At 40.7% G+C, this 15743-nt stretch overlaps 1 protein-coding gene across 2 annotated transcripts in view; it reads left to right on the top strand.

Annotated features, from left to right (window-relative positions):
• The window catches only part of LOC128891451 (alpha-mannosidase 2), a 136695-nt gene that overhangs the window by 25995 nt on the left and 94957 nt on the right, over positions 1 to 15743 (top strand). Inside the window, exon 2 of one of the 2 annotated variants that reach the window (XM_054150938.1) lies at positions 9452 to 9513. The gene's annotated coding sequence lies outside the window, so the exon portion shown is untranslated. Of the gene's footprint in view, positions 1 to 9451; positions 9514 to 14828; positions 15129 to 15743 lie in introns of those variants that run through there. The other variant, XM_054150940.1, reaches the window with a different exon arrangement.

Genomic DNA, 15743 nt, shown 5'->3' with positions numbered 1-15743 from the left:
ACTATTTTCTTGTATAATAGCTTAAATTATGTAGTCTCTAATTTCTTGAAAACAAAATTGTAGTGTTATAGAAATTGTTACGAGTATTACAATGACAGTTAACGTGTTGTAAATCGGTATATTTACTTAGTGCTTGGAGACACTCCTTCAAAGGTGCTATATTTTCGTTGATATGTTCAATTGAATGAAAAAAGAATTTTTGCCTTATAGAAATGATTACGAGTAGGCAATCAACATGTTAAAAAGGAAGTAGACGGTCTCCCCGATCGAACGAAGGTTCTTTATAGAGTTAGGAGTTCAAACTAGCGTAGAGATCGAGATTAAGAGGCTCGCCAAGTGATTCTAGCTCCGGCTGCGCCCTGAATCGATTATTTACGGGAATTTCCGGAACGATATCGAGAAGCAGGATATCTCGTGATATCGGAATTGAAATCGAATTAAGGACCTCGCGGGGATGGTCTGCGCGCTTCGTTAACGGAAACTTCTGATACGTTAATTAGCGTAAGCCCTGGCGAACTTATCACCTTCGTGATAATTACCCGCTCGCAATCGAGTCTCATCTCTTCTTAAGTAGTCGGCGACTTTGGAGAATGGGGAACTTCTTGGATGATTTCAGAGATAGGGCCATTTTACGTTAAATCGAACATTTTAGATTTTATTTCAAGTTGCATTTGTTGTAGTTTTACGTGATATTTAACTATTTCAGTGCTGGTTGACGATATATAATCGTTGACTACGCTTACAAAAGGTAATTGAAAAGTGAGTGGTAATGTAAAATTATAAATATTATACGATAAAATAATTAAATCTGTATTACTCATGTTTCGTTTTACTTGTTCTATAATAAACGATTTCGTCAATGTTAAAACTTTGGCTAACAGCTGACGATCTTTTTATTTTTTGTATGAGAACGCTACCTTCTCCAGTTTCACGATCTCACGCTGATCCTATTATGCGATCATTTGGTTGGATTCTCTTGCAACGAGCTCGGAACTTGACCGTAACCTGGACGTTTATTCGAATAAATCTCGCCAGCAGCTTGCCTTTTAGATGCTAACGAAACTTAACCCCCGCAGGATACTCTCCAAGGGTTGATGTTACGGGTGCAAACTCTCTGCGAGGGAGCGATCAGTTTCGAAACTTCGCGGTAAAAAAAGAGTCTAAATTAAAAATTACGCGCGTTACGAACTGCTACGAGGTAACTTCGAACAACCCCCAGTTTTCCACGCTGCTGGCATCTTTCACCGGCGAGGGGGCCAGGAGGAGGGATAAGAGAAAAACAAGCGGTTAAACTTCCGCCCGTGGAAACTTCCGTTAACAGTTAAACTATTAATGAAGATAAGGGGCGAGAGTGGGGCCTATAAAGGAAATCCTCTTTAAAATTGTTATTACTTTAGAAGAAACTGCGGTATCGGCTTATTTGAATATTCGCGTAGTCTAACTGCGTTCGTTACACGATGTGAAAGTTTTCAATTTTTTTTATTCGGAAATTTCAGTTCACACCAGAAGCTGAGTATCGTCATTCAAGATGGTCCTCTGCTTTTTCTTGACTCGATTATAGAAAACTGTCATAGTAAACGTGTTTAGCTACTTCGTTGAGATAAGTCTATGAGAGTCTAGATTAGAATACCCCCTTGAGGTATTAGGGTTTCTTTATTCTAAACGATTTAAAAAAAAAGAACAAGTTTTAAGTTTAAAATACTAATCACTAAACGTCACCGTGTCAAGTCTATTATCTTTTCTGATCTGAATCCAATGAAACTAATTACTTGCTAGCTGGTGTTACCTCCAACAATCGATGGTGGCCAAATGAAGAATGTAACGACTTCTAAATACATATTTGTTGAACGTGTGAGGGAGGTCAATGTCTTTATTGGTCACGTCGGATGAAGACAACGATTCTCTCAGTGCGGAACGAGTCTGTGTGGCCGACCTGGTCGTAAATAAAGGCGGCGTAGAAATTACAGTGGAGGGTAACGCCATGATACCGTCGAGACTGAGCTGGAGCGATGAAAAATAATCGACGCCGGCATCGCGTTCCTGGCAGCTTCCGGTCGATTCCAGGAAACGTCATCATCGCCGCGTCTTGGATAGTTTCTTCTTGTGTGCATAGTTTTCGTGGTATATTTTGGAATGATTGAAAGGTTTAAGCGTGGTGTAGAGGATGTATTATAGTTGTTGCTTAACCCTTTACCCTGTGAAATCACCTATGGCGTGACAAATCAATTTTACTTAAAAATTCTTAAGTCATTTCTTGCATGACACTTCGTAGGACATAGTAGATCACTAGTAGGATAAAGTTATAATACATTAAAAACTGCTTTGAAAGTACAGGTATCTATAAGAGTTTATACACTTCTCATTGGGTGTATTTCGACTCTTCGTCATTATCGTCATATCTTAAACAATTTCTTTCTTTATGCAAACTTCTTCTAGCACATATTAAATATTTTTGAAAGGTCACGAAAGTGACTCAGTGCTTTGGCCACTAGTCTGGGTGTGATCTGGAGGAAACAGATTTGTTTTACTTGTTCACTTGCTTTCAGTTACACGTTCATACTTCAGATCTGCGTCATCATCGCCATATCTTAAGTAATTTCTTTTCTCATGGAAATTTTTCGTTGTATTCTTCTTTTTTCGAGTTTCAAAATCCACACAAAAAATACAGTCTTCGTAGACTAGTCCAGGCATGGTGTAGAGAACTTAGATATCCCTTAGTTCTTAGCTGTTAATTGAATAAATTCTTTCTATCCGCAGCATACCATCCGCAGGTAACCAACAGACGTTTGTCTCAATTTAACACTAAATTGTTTCAATCGATATCTCAAACACCCAGTTGAACAGCCTGTCGCTTAATCCATGAACCAGTCAGCGTCAGTATTGTCTTCCCCATTTCGCGTTGAACGACTAGCCGAAATCATCGATGAACGACCACAGCCTAATAACAAAAGCTACGTATCCCCAACGATCGGCGCTGTCGTTAGTGCACTTGACAAAGTGCAAACGTTCGGCCGAACGAGACTAGGGGTAGCTCGCAGTAGGGAAGCAGGGCTTTGGTGTTGACAAGGAAAGTCTGGGTTGTAGCATGAGACGCAGGTTGTTCGGTGACGCGTCTACCGGGGTGAACCGATGGCATTTGTATCGAGTGCCAGTGACGTTGCCGTGGCAGGGGTCGTTACGATGTCTGTTACGCCGTAGGGAGGGTGTGGATACTGATTTACAACCGGCAGTCACGGCATCGGGCCACCGTTCCAGTCGTTTGTATGCCAAAACTACGTCTACCGGCGGAGTCACTCTCGGATAATGTAGTGGCGCGCGCGTCTTCCACGAGCCAGAACATCGTTGCCGTAAATAAACCGTTATCTGGGACAATTTTTCCTCCATTTTCGCGCCGTTCCGCGGTAAATCACGCGCCTATGGCTTGGGCCAGCTCCGTGCACTCGCGCTGGACTGACAGTTTGATCTTTTAACTTACTCGCGAGGTTTATGGGGTATTAGTCGATCGGTCGATATTGGATTTGGTAATTGACTAAGTGGGAAATTTGTACAAGGGTTGAGCATTTACCTGTGTGGCGGATCGAAGGAGGATGTAACGTAATATGTTTTTAACCCTTTCAGATTTGAATTATTTTTTCTTCTCGCACTAATGTAATTTCATTTTTAGGGTCAACTTGAGCTAAAATTAGTATGGAAAAAATTGAAAAACTCCTAATAGTGTAGTTTTCGAGGGAAACTGGTCTTTTTTTCATGTGCACAAGTAAGGACATTCGCCCTAAATGATAGTGCCGGTAATTTTTAAATTTTCTGTCGGGCCAAGCAAAAGCAATTGTATCGAACGCTATTCGAACTACACTGCCGGTTTCACACGTTTGACGTTCGGCATTCTCAATATTCTGCGCGTTTTAAAGTAGCATTTTCTAGTGACTCTTGTTCGAAAGCGGCGACTTTCGTGTCGTAAGTGGAGTCCATCGTGGCGAGAGAAGATCATCGAGCAAACGAAAGGGTAAATACAACCAGCGACCGTGCGCGTTCGTCCTGCAGTAAATATTTAGATACGTCTGAGCATGCAAAAGACGGCGCAAAAGGGTACACGGCACTAAACCGTGAATTTCCGTGGCTGGCCGAACGCGTGCCAAGAGGTTATCGTTCCCGACGCTACTTGTCCCGTTAAAAATGCAACAAAAACGAGCCACACGCTCCCTTTTTCGTCTTCTCTGCATTGCTGGCAACTTCGAATGCTTTCAACTGTAACTGGTAGCTTACACTCCTATACTCCTATATTTAAGGCATTCGCGGTCTGATTCTTGGTGGTTGATACTAACAATAAGCAAGGCTTCCGAGTGTAGCTTGTCTTTTAGATAGGAAACTCCGAGGTTTCGTTAGCTTTGGAGTTATAAATTGCGTAGAGGATACTTCGATGGACTCGGTAGCTGAGGTCTCGATAGGATTATTTTTCAGGATTATTCGAGATGAACGTCACTGTTCACATAATTTTACACACTTGCATATTATATTATAAAAGTGTATTTGAAACAAAATTACCCAATACCAAATGAAAGCTTGAAAACAATTCATTGTATAGCCCTTTTATAAACGTTTTCTAAAGATACCTTCATCTTAAAACTGTTGCTACAGTTGTTTGTTCTCTTAAATCCTTTTAAAGCTGGCTCTAACGCAAAAATACATGAACACTAAAAGATCCGACACGAGTTTCGTCTTTGAAAAACTATTTTGCAATCGCAATTTGAATATTTCTTCCACGTTGGGATATCAATGACACCCTCTCAGCCACGGGAAGCAACGAGAAGTCCGGCTAATCCTGAACTACCGCTAGGAGCGTGACTTCCGGAACGCGTTTGCAGCTGGTCTTTGTATTGCAGCATTAGGACGGAGCTTACGAGCTTAATGACGGGACTTAAACAGTCCCTTTGAAAGCTCGATGGTCGAAATTTCATTGTCTAGTTCAACGCGGGCGTTTCGGTTCGAGCTGGTCTCGCTGGCAGCTGCGACGCGTCCCAGACCACGGAACTCCGTCTCCTTCGATCTGTCGTCTTGCTAATGAACTGCATCGTGACTTCGTTAATACCGTTAGTTACGTGGCTAATCCCATTGACATGTAGAAATTAGATTTCGCTGGATGTTGGCCTTCGGGGAGTGCGTCCTCGTGCCCGCAGAAGTTTTGCTCGAAATCTACCGACGAGTCGCTCGGTCCGATTCGTTTAACTTTCGCGAGGAACTCGGTTCCCTATTGGCCGACGAGGATTAGTCGACTGTCATTTATTCAATAAGCGAACCGAACGCCGCCGAGTAAACTGCCACGAAAATGTACCGAAGTTCGTCGAATGGCAACGACTGTGTCCGGATTCGGTTACGACAGGGCAAACTTTGTCGCGTCTCGGTAGCGAAAGAACAGTATCTTCTAAGTTCTGGAATAACATGAACGCTGTATACGAGTACCATTCCATGTCAAATCTACCACTTCTGCATTCTTTATTGGAATATCTATTTACATAACTACTGAATACGTATTAAGAGTGCATGAACAACACAGAATTGTACATTGAAACTTCATCTTTTTTTTCTTTCAATAGTAGCAGACTTTATATTTTTCATTTGATGTGTATTTTCAATTGTTCTCGCAACTGAAACAACACGTATCATGTATCTAGAGACGCGGTAGCGTATATATGGCGTTGGAGCTACCACGTATCTTTTACAGGAGAGATGGTCCATTCCAACCTAACCTGAAACTTCTTTCATGAATATCTCAACACGCCTGCAATATTTTCTAAATTTGAAGGCATTTTTCTAATGTAAACCGCATATAAGCTTTCGAATAAAACCAAAATCAATCAAATCGGTCCACGAACAACTGAGATATCGTAATATCATGTCATGAATCTGTCAGAAACGGTATTTTTCGTATGATTCTCCCGTCGTCAACCCTTACCCAATAGGATCTAATCAAAAGCCGAGTGTCGTTCGTCGACTCTCGGAATCATTCGGTTCGGCATGGCTCGTCGGGCATCGAGCGTCGAGAGTCAAAACAGATGTCATCATTCATAACCTGCCAAGTGTCAAAAGTTTTTACACTATTGCATTATTAATTATATTTATATCAGCAAAATGTTTTCAATTTAGACTTTTTATGTAGGGTTTAATAACAAATTGCAGCCAGTGTTGTAAAGTGTTGATCGATCTTGATTACAAGGTAAGTTGTCAAAATCTGAATTCCGAGATACCTTTATTCATACAGAAAAGTGTTTTTAATATAGATCCATACCACCAAAGTGTTTTGAATTTAAGCTTTTTATGTAGAGCTTATAGAAATGGAGTCATTTTCTCATTTCATAATTAACATTAAAATTGTTTGCAGCAAGAAAAAAAATTGCAGGTATATATAGTTATTTATAAATTGAACGAATAAGTGTTTATAATTAATAAATTATATGAAATATATAACACATCTTTTCACATCTTTTTCTATTTTCTTGTAGTTTTTTATGGTATATATATATATATATATACAATACGCATGTTTAATGTCAGTATTGACAAACGAGCAGTTTAAAAAAATAACAGAACAAATATGTGCGCAACATACGTTTTTGTTTATAAATCCGTTATTTTACACATATGCTTTGTGTATTTTGTTTCGAGGGCAAACAAAAATACATATCGATTATATCATTTAATCCTTTCAATATTAAAAGTAAAAAATTAAAAATTCTACATTGCTGAAAAAACCAATTTCCATTATATCTTTATGGAAGTATTGTCAATGTTTCGATGTATATTTCGCGATGAATATACGAAAAAATACTTCAAAATTTGCTCATTTTCAAGGAAAAAACTCGGTTCGGCCCCGGGCGGTCCCATTAATACAGTAAGCACCATCCATTTATCGTAGAGAAACTTGTGCATTTAAGGAGACTGTTGAATTATATATGTATGTCCAAATACGGGCTGTAATGTAATTTTCAGCAGTGGACTGCACGAGTCTAGTTCATTTTCTTTCACTGAAAAGATTTGCTGACATTCATGATTCTTCCATTTCCTCGCAATTGGATAACTCTTGGTAAGAAGATATCTTAAAACACTTGCAGGGCTGTTCTACTTAAACGTAACAGGATTACAACTGCTGGCAGTTTACTATTTCAGGCAGGTGCTTGCTTTACTTTCGACAGGCAAGCCCTACACCGAAAGGCAGAAGTTAGAAGTTAAAGGTGGAAGCTAAGAGCTGAAAACTAAAAGCTTGCAGCTTGAGGCTAGAAGTTAAATGCTGCACCAGTGATAGACCAAAAGAAACGACGGGAAGGATGCGCACACGATTCAACGGGATCTCGACATCACGCAATACAGTCATGGATCAAAAATACCACGATCGGTTAAAGCATCTCTCTAAAATGGTCGTCTTTTCAGAGGGCACAACATTGTATGTACAATTTTTTCACTAATCGATTGATCTTGTGCCCAATTCCGAAAGAGAAATTCCTAGAATACTAGTGTTACGAGTTGGAATGTAGAAGGAAAACTTTAAATGTTTATATCTCTAAAACGACATTTTTCAACCTAGTTGACAGTTTTCTGAGTCGAAGGGAAACGCGACTTCTCGAGAATCTGGCTAGATAAAAGGGATCAGACGTCCTGTTTTATGGAAAGAGCTCGTGACCTGAAACAAACGGCTAGACCGTAAGAATATACCGGAAGAGTCGCAGGCGGAGGACCCGGAAGAACCCCGCGGGTCAAGTGGTAACGTTGTTCAGAATCAAAAGAAACGAGCAGAGAAAGGGAACAACCATAATTATACGTGGCCGATAGCGACGCTCCAAGCTGCGAGAAATGTACAAATAATCGAACGAATCGATAAGTCGAACACAGTATCCCCTTCCATTGGCTTTTATCTCGTTTTTCCGGGTTCCTTCCCTGCCTTTTATTCTCAATTCAGCTCGTACCGACCTAGAAAATAAGGTACAAGGCGAGGTCGATGGTTCCTTATCCCAGAGGAAACGAAATTCCTTGAGGATAACACGATTCGATTTTCTTCTCAACAAAAAATATTTTCGAAATATCCTATAACACCTAATGCTGGTTATATAAACAAAAAAAATGTTACCACGATTATTGTCGTGAAGTCTACATAATAACTTTTCGCAGGATATTAACAGGTTACAATTTATCTTTGTCTGGAATAAGTCTGACACAATTGTTCTTTGGCCAACTAGCTTCAACAAATGGTCCACTATTGCTGACCTATTTCAGTGTTTTATTTTACGCTGTATGATTGCTCTGTCAACAATTGTAACGTTACAATCCGTATCTGTAGATTATCTGTAGTGCAAAATTGTCATCCTGCATCAAGGTGCAGACGTTTCTGGCTGGTTTCGAGAACGGCAGAGGTAGATTCGAGATTCCTCGCAGCAGGTCTCAGGAAGTAACGAGGTTATCGATGGTTCTCGATCGAACGGTGGTTCGAGTCGCGAAGAAAATCTTCGCGAATTCGCATCGACTTACACACGCGTAATATCGTACGTGTGGTGAAAACGGAACGAAACGACGCCGACGTCGTGAGCACGAAAGGAGACGAGACTCCGTCAAGAGCAGGATCCAGTTTCCATGGATATTGGTTATCGATCGGACCAGCCTGCCGCCTTTATCGTCTTCGGCGAGGAATGGGTGGCTCCTCTCGCGGCACCCTCTATTCTCTAACCCCCGAGTCCCTCATGAAGTCATAAAGTTCCGCGGGAAAAAGAAACTTTATGCATGGTATTATAATACGTTTGTCATATTCCACGGTAGGCGAATTTGCCAGGGGCACATTTTATTGCATCTACTCGGAATCACTGCGCGTGCCGTGAAATTCCTATCGTGGATGTATCGGACCGCTGCGCTACTGCTTCATCATATTGTACATAAACGAAGCCCTGGAAAGAACGTGAACTTTATAGTTATGGGATAGGCCGCGATCCAGTTAAGGTTGAGTCACAATTGTGGAAGGAGCTGCGGAATATTAAGGCTGTTTGAGATCCTCGCGAAATTGACTTACAATTGTAAAAACGACTGCGGAATATTGAGTCTGTTTGATCGGTTACGAATAGGGTCTGAGATAGCTTCTAACTTAGGTAAAGCCAAGTTACGGTTTCCTGAGATATCATAGTATATTAAGTCCACGTAGCTAGATAAAGATTAGATATGGGGATAGAGGACATATTCAGTGAGATAGAATGTGATAAGAAGTGGAATCTGAAGACCGTTTAAATATTATAGACATAGAGTAGCTCAGGCACGAATAGCGTTCCGAGTGAGATCGAGTTATTACTGTAAGAAAATAGCTCGTGTAACATTTTATTAACATAACATGCTGTTACAAGGGTTATATTAAAAAATTCTTCTGTTTCCTTACGTTTACCTTACGTTTACCTTAACCACTGAATCCTCAATTTTGTTTCAGAGATCAGTAATTGGCATCAACGTCGAACAGTTTGAAAGAGGAGATTCGACATCCCAACATTCGTAAGTTCTGAAACAATATTAATTATAACCAATATTTTTGTATTACATTATTTTCACGTATATCCAATTATTTGGTAAGCGTACGGCGCGACCAATGGAGTAGCCAAGCAATGCTTTTCTTCCGACTTGACTTACACAGTTTATGATTTCAACTCATAGCCTATGTCGCTCAGGGATAGTGTAGCTTTCTGTTCCTGAAAATATTTTTAAGATCGGTTCAGTAGTTCCAGAGATTACCCCCTACATACAAACAAACAGACTTTACCTCTTTATATATTTAATATAGGTTTGCCTTAAAATCATTGCTTAAATACCCGGTAGCAATTACTATTTCCACACCCTTGTTTATCCAACGTTTAAGTCTATTCGATAGCTAAATCTTTTATTCGAAATAGTTTGCATGTCTCTGACTAAATGACTCGAATAAATTGCGGAGTTAACCGTCTTGTACGTTGTTTATCTCCATCCCACCCATGGTCGAGCAACCCCACGTTCGCTCACGGGCACAAGGGCGGGGGAATCTTTTAACCGCAACATTATCGCTTCTGGATGGCGTACATCTACTGTATCATTGTACGCCCAGCGGCTACCTTGCTAAAACGCTCGCACGTGCAGCGAATTTCGCTGAAGACGCATTACCTAGGTCGTGTACATTCATGTTCTACAGCGTTTCGGTTTGAACGATTTCATGGCAGCCGGTGCCTCGAGGAACTTCCCCGAGGATTGTTGGCCCTTGACCCAAATACGAACCGAAATCGATTCTCGCTGCAGCTTCGATTCTTCTGAACGATACTTCCCTGTCTCCGAAAGGGTTATTACAGAGTGAAAGTTGGCGAAAATGAACAAAAGATTGTTCTCGTAGATTGACAAGTTTTAAAACAATCTGTACCAAAGTAATTGTTTTAATAGGAACAGCGTCATTGAATATAGACTTTTAATAATTGTTAGTTTGATAGATAAGTTTATCGTTCATAAAACTGAAGAAGTTAGTGTATTATACAAACAATTATATAAGTCTTAACACGGTTTGTATAAAAGTAATAATTTTAAAAGTACAACCGCCATTTTTAATTAAATTATTATATATAAATTATATTTTGAGGTTCATTAGTTGTATAATAATGTTCTGCTTACAGAATTTTGATTTATTCCATCGTTCTCATAAAAATAATTCCCAAAGTGTCCCTGTCTTTCCTTGCTCTAGAGAGTCTAGAGTGTCCCAACCCCTTACAAGACCTTTAACCTTGATAATCTTAAAACCCACAGGAACAGTGATATCGGAACAAATGTATCATTATTCAACATAAAGTTTGCGTTAAATTTCCGTTTCCTCATGTTTCACCTGCCCCAGCTTGATGCTGCATTGAAAAGTCGAGGACATGGTGTTCACGAGGCTCTGACCAGGAAGTTGCTCTGCAAATTTGTCAGGCTCCTTCCCCAGCGGGGAGTTAATCTAACTTCCTTCGAGGATTTCGTGCTTGGCACGCGTAATTAAATTTCGAAGCAACGTAAGCGAGCAATTGCTGCGTTGTCGGCGTGTTTTCGACGTGGGCCAAGCTTTGGGTCATCGTCCAATTATCTGCTCTCTCCGGCGATAACGTCCTCGTTCCGATACTTTTCAATTTAAGATCGTTACGAGTCGTTACGAGAAGTTTCTTTAAAGTTTACAGAGGACACCCAACTCCGCTGGATCAATTCAACTTCTCAAAGCATCCTAACTATCGCCGCCGATCACGAGTCTAAGGTGTTCCATGGTTGCAACGATCCTTCAGGATTGATCACTGTTACGGCGATCTTTCGAGATTGCAATGCCGGGTCCTATATACTCTTCATCCCTAGACTTGCTAACTACTCACGACGTGCCCTAACCAAGCTTTCTATCCTTCGACCGGCTCTTCATAAGTGTAATGAGAGTAACTTCAGATCCTTTAGGAAGTTTAGATAGATTCTAGACAGCTTGCAGGGACAATTAATTTTTCATGGTTTTCTATTTTGTCATAGGAAAATAATATTCTAGAAATAGTCATAGTCATATAAAATTGCCTAACGCGAACGGTAATACACGTGTAATTAATAAATTTGCTGCCTCTTTACACGTGAAAAATAATTCAGAATAATTATAACCGTAGAATACACGTGGATCCGTGTAATATGGATACGGATTTCTATACGACTTTACGTGTTAAGGTCGATTCAGATTATACGACACGTTCCGGAAACGACACGTACCGGCACCGACACGACAAAACATTAAAACACGGGTTTTAATGGAACTATTCACACTTAACAGACACCGACCTGAACGTTCCGTTAACGGGAATAGTGTGAATAGTGCCATTAAAACGCGTGGTTTAATGTTTTGTCGTGTTGTTGCCGGTACGTGCCGTTGCCAGATCGTGACGGTCCGTGTCGTATAGTCTGAATCGACCTTTCCACGTGAAACCCGTGTAGACGCATACACGTACAAATGGGGACTCTAATGTATACAATAACTTTAAGTAGCTCATATACACAATTCTGTTTTGGTAGATTTTTGGATGACCATTAAGAGGAATCACTTGTTATGGGTTTTCATACGCATTTTACATGTGCGACACTATTCTAAAATTAGTGATTCGAACTTACTAGCGTTATTACTAATTAGTTTTCCTCGACGTCATATACAGCAGCATCTCCGTAGAAACTTCTAGCCACTCGTAGCCCAATAAACGACGAAATAACCGCTTGTCAACGACACGTTATATACTTGTTTGCTTTAACGACCGAAATAACGTGGAAGCTCGACCGTTTACGTCTCCGGCGTGTAAGTTAACGTCCCCAGAGCAGACAGCGTGAATGACTGACCAGCTGCTCGACTGTTCACCATTCGCGTGGTGTATACGGTGTCCAATAACAGGTGGTGTGTTCCTGTTCAGGGGATTCTGCGTCAAAAATGCATCATCTCGATCTACGTCATCCACGGACCATTACACTCGAGGATATTACTTAAACTATATTTAAACGATTAAGTTTCACGTGTAAAATCAACAGAAGAGACTAGGATTCATTTTTGGATTGTCATTTCATTGACTCTTCGAGTTCCAAAGAAATGAAACCTAAAGACACATTATATAGAGAGTTGGGTCTCTAGTGTAAAGGGTTAATAGTGTTACGAGCCGAGGGCTGTGAGGCTTGTTTCGGCCGCGTTGCCGAGGATAGTTGTCGTTTGGACAATTTTTATTAACGGGGATGTTCGTTCGTGGACGCACCTACGTATGGCTAACGTAGGGTTGCCACTAGGATTGTTAGTTGGCCTCGTAACTTCTATTATGCAATACACCTCGAGCGGTAAAGGTGTATTGCTGTGGGTCTCCTTAACTAAATAATTCAAGGATAGGTACTCAAAAAGAAATAATTGGATTTGTTCTACTAAACTATTTATATATTAAAGGTTTAATATAAGGACTATACAAATGGTTTCTGTATGTATCGCGGAAACTAATTCCTACTCTCAAGGTTACGCACCGAGTTGAAATGCGGGAGTCACGTTTACCATTGAACAAGGTATTTACCAAAATGTTTCAAGACTGTGTTCGAAGGGGATTCTATCCGATCTTGCGACGAGGTAACACGGTGTCTTCGTCTTCTACTTCTCGATTACTATTACCTGAACTTTACTATGCTTTACTTTGCTCGAAGAGGATTCTTCCCGATCTTGCCTCGCGGGTTTAAGATATATCGTGACTGAACTTCAACGTGTCCTCAAGAAATGAGCCCACGAGATGCGGAACGCATCGGTTTATATACTCTATATTCTGTTAAAAAGCTGTAGTGGGAGTTGATTCTATGAATTTTATGGTGCCGTATGCGGAGATGCGTAGAGGCACGTAGCTCCTATTTTTCCGTGGAAATCAGTCCCTCGACGCGCCCTAGTTTCTTAGTAAAACTTTATCGAAGGCCCGCGGCCACATCCGCTCGAAAGGGCAAATGTCACGGAGGAGAGGTTTGTTAGAAATAACGAAACAGAGTGAAGTATCTATACGTAACAATAGCTTGGAGTAACGATATCAGTATTTTGCTATTAGCTTCGATGTTATCGAGCGAATGGATGCACGAATACATGGATAGCCGTGGCTAGTGAGTAACGGAATTGGTATCCAATAAATTGGCAGTTGACGACTCAATGACGGATGGAATACACCGCCAAAAAGTCTGCGCAACGCGAGCTGTCAAGGGGCTGTTGACACGGCATAGAGATCGCCAGTTACGCAAGCGTCGCGCCGTCACCGAGACCGTCACCTGGCCAGTCAGTCATTCATGCAACGTACGTCCGCGTGCGGCAGTGCCGGACCAGGCGTCGTCTGTCCGCGTTATTTTCGTCGGGATACACTATTTCCGTTGGGGTAGCACCTAATCGAGCCTATGGGCTGCCGTGATCTCGCATCGGAATTGGGTCGGGCTTGTTTTCCGGCAAACAAGTACTCTGTGGTGCTCCATCTTAGATTATTCTAGCTCTAGTACAATAAAACTCCGATATTATGAATTCGTCGAGAAACAAGCAGTTCATACAACTGAACATGTTCATATAATCAGAGTCTACGTATTATACCCACTGCTTGAGATTTTTCGTTTAAATAAATGAAATTAGATACTTTTAGCTCATTCTTCAGATTATATTTCAATCGTCATAAATTGTGAAATGATTTACGAGGACAATTTCATAAATTTGAGCAAATTAATCGTTAATTTGGTTAGAAATTAAAGATGACAACTATTAATATTTGTTATTATTTAATAAACTTCAAGTATTCATTTTTACGTACTCTTGAGGGGGTTACATCGAGTTTGAATTTTCAATAATTCGATCGTCGCGTATGCGGAAAGATCTGTTTAATGTAATGGAAGAAGATTCAATAAAATAAATGCAAGGGTTCATTAAACAGATACAAAAGGTATCGAAGAAGGAATAGAATACAATATGAAACAACAAAAAAAAAAAAACAAAAACTCACAATATAACACGACTTTTACCAATCTTCAGCTCAATTCTATATGAACAGGAAAGACATAGTAAGACTGTTATTTCAGTTTACATAAAATAAAACCATCTAAAGAAAATAAATATAAACGTCTTTTCAAAAACAGTTCTTGGAAAACTCGTTTTTCCTCGATCTTTCGACTAGGTAGAACCCTTTAATTGCTTCATAGTTCGAGTCTGTCTGGGTAAGGTGTTTAATTCCCCTGCCAGCAACGAATACACCAGCGGTCGGAAGGAGCATTCGATTAAGAGCGCCTGATCGAATCTCGGCGTGCGTCATCGAGCCGCGGAGCCCATGCCAGCTAGAGCAAAAAGGACAGGAGGAGGAGACGCGTTTACGCGCGAACTAAACGCAGTCTGGCTGTGCACATCGGTGTCGTTGGTCGGTGTTAGTTGGCCAGATTCGTAGGTAGGTTGTCTGGCCGATGGCCTTTCGACCCGAGCGCAGTTTTGCTCGCGAGAAGCTACTGGTTCGTTGCTCATTGTGCCAGTGTCAAGCAGAGCGTGATTCGCGATTCGGATTCGTCATCCAGCGTAAGACAGTCGAAGAAAGCGAGGGGAGTTAGTCCAGCGACGGTGGATTTCGTTCAGGTTAAAGGTATAGTTTCATTTCGGTGATGTTAGTCATTAGGAATCCTTTAAATGAAAATTAGAGACGTTTAGGTAGCTGAAATTTAATTTATTAATTTGAAGCGAGTCTCAAATAGGTGATCGAACTTTGGTACCGTATTTTAGTCTCTCTAAAGGTGAAAAAAGATCATATAAATATGAGTCCGAAAATTTTCGCTTCTCGAGACTCACCTTTTACTCAGTTGTACCACCCGTCCGGTCACACCCTGTATATATCGCGCGTAAAACTATAATATCGATTTTTTAGGTAACTATGCCTTAGTGCATAAATTCCCGTTAACTTCGTACGTAGGGAAGATACTAATTCAACATACCTGAGTTCCATCAAAATCCATTGGTACCATGTTTGATGGTCCTCTTGTTAGAGTTGGACACAGTCAAACTTATACCTATAAGATAGCTGTCTGTTTTTCCGTTTGTTTGTTTGATAAGAAATCTCACGACGTTACGATGCTAAAACGCGAGTTTCTCCCATCAGACGACAGGATGCTGGGCACGTGGACGGGAGAACTCTGCTCGTTAAACTTAGGGACAAGTAATCGACACTCTAGGTGCATTTTGAAGCAGTTACGAGCACTCCATT

Source organism: Hylaeus anthracinus, unplaced genomic scaffold, assembly GCF_026225885.1.
Source record: "Hylaeus anthracinus isolate JK02 unplaced genomic scaffold, UHH_iyHylAnth1.0_haploid 12001, whole genome shotgun sequence".
NCBI lineage: Eukaryota > Metazoa > Arthropoda > Insecta > Hymenoptera > Colletidae > Hylaeus > Hylaeus anthracinus.
Note: the sequence above shows the minus strand (reverse complement) of the source record. Positions and strands in the feature narration are given on the sequence as shown.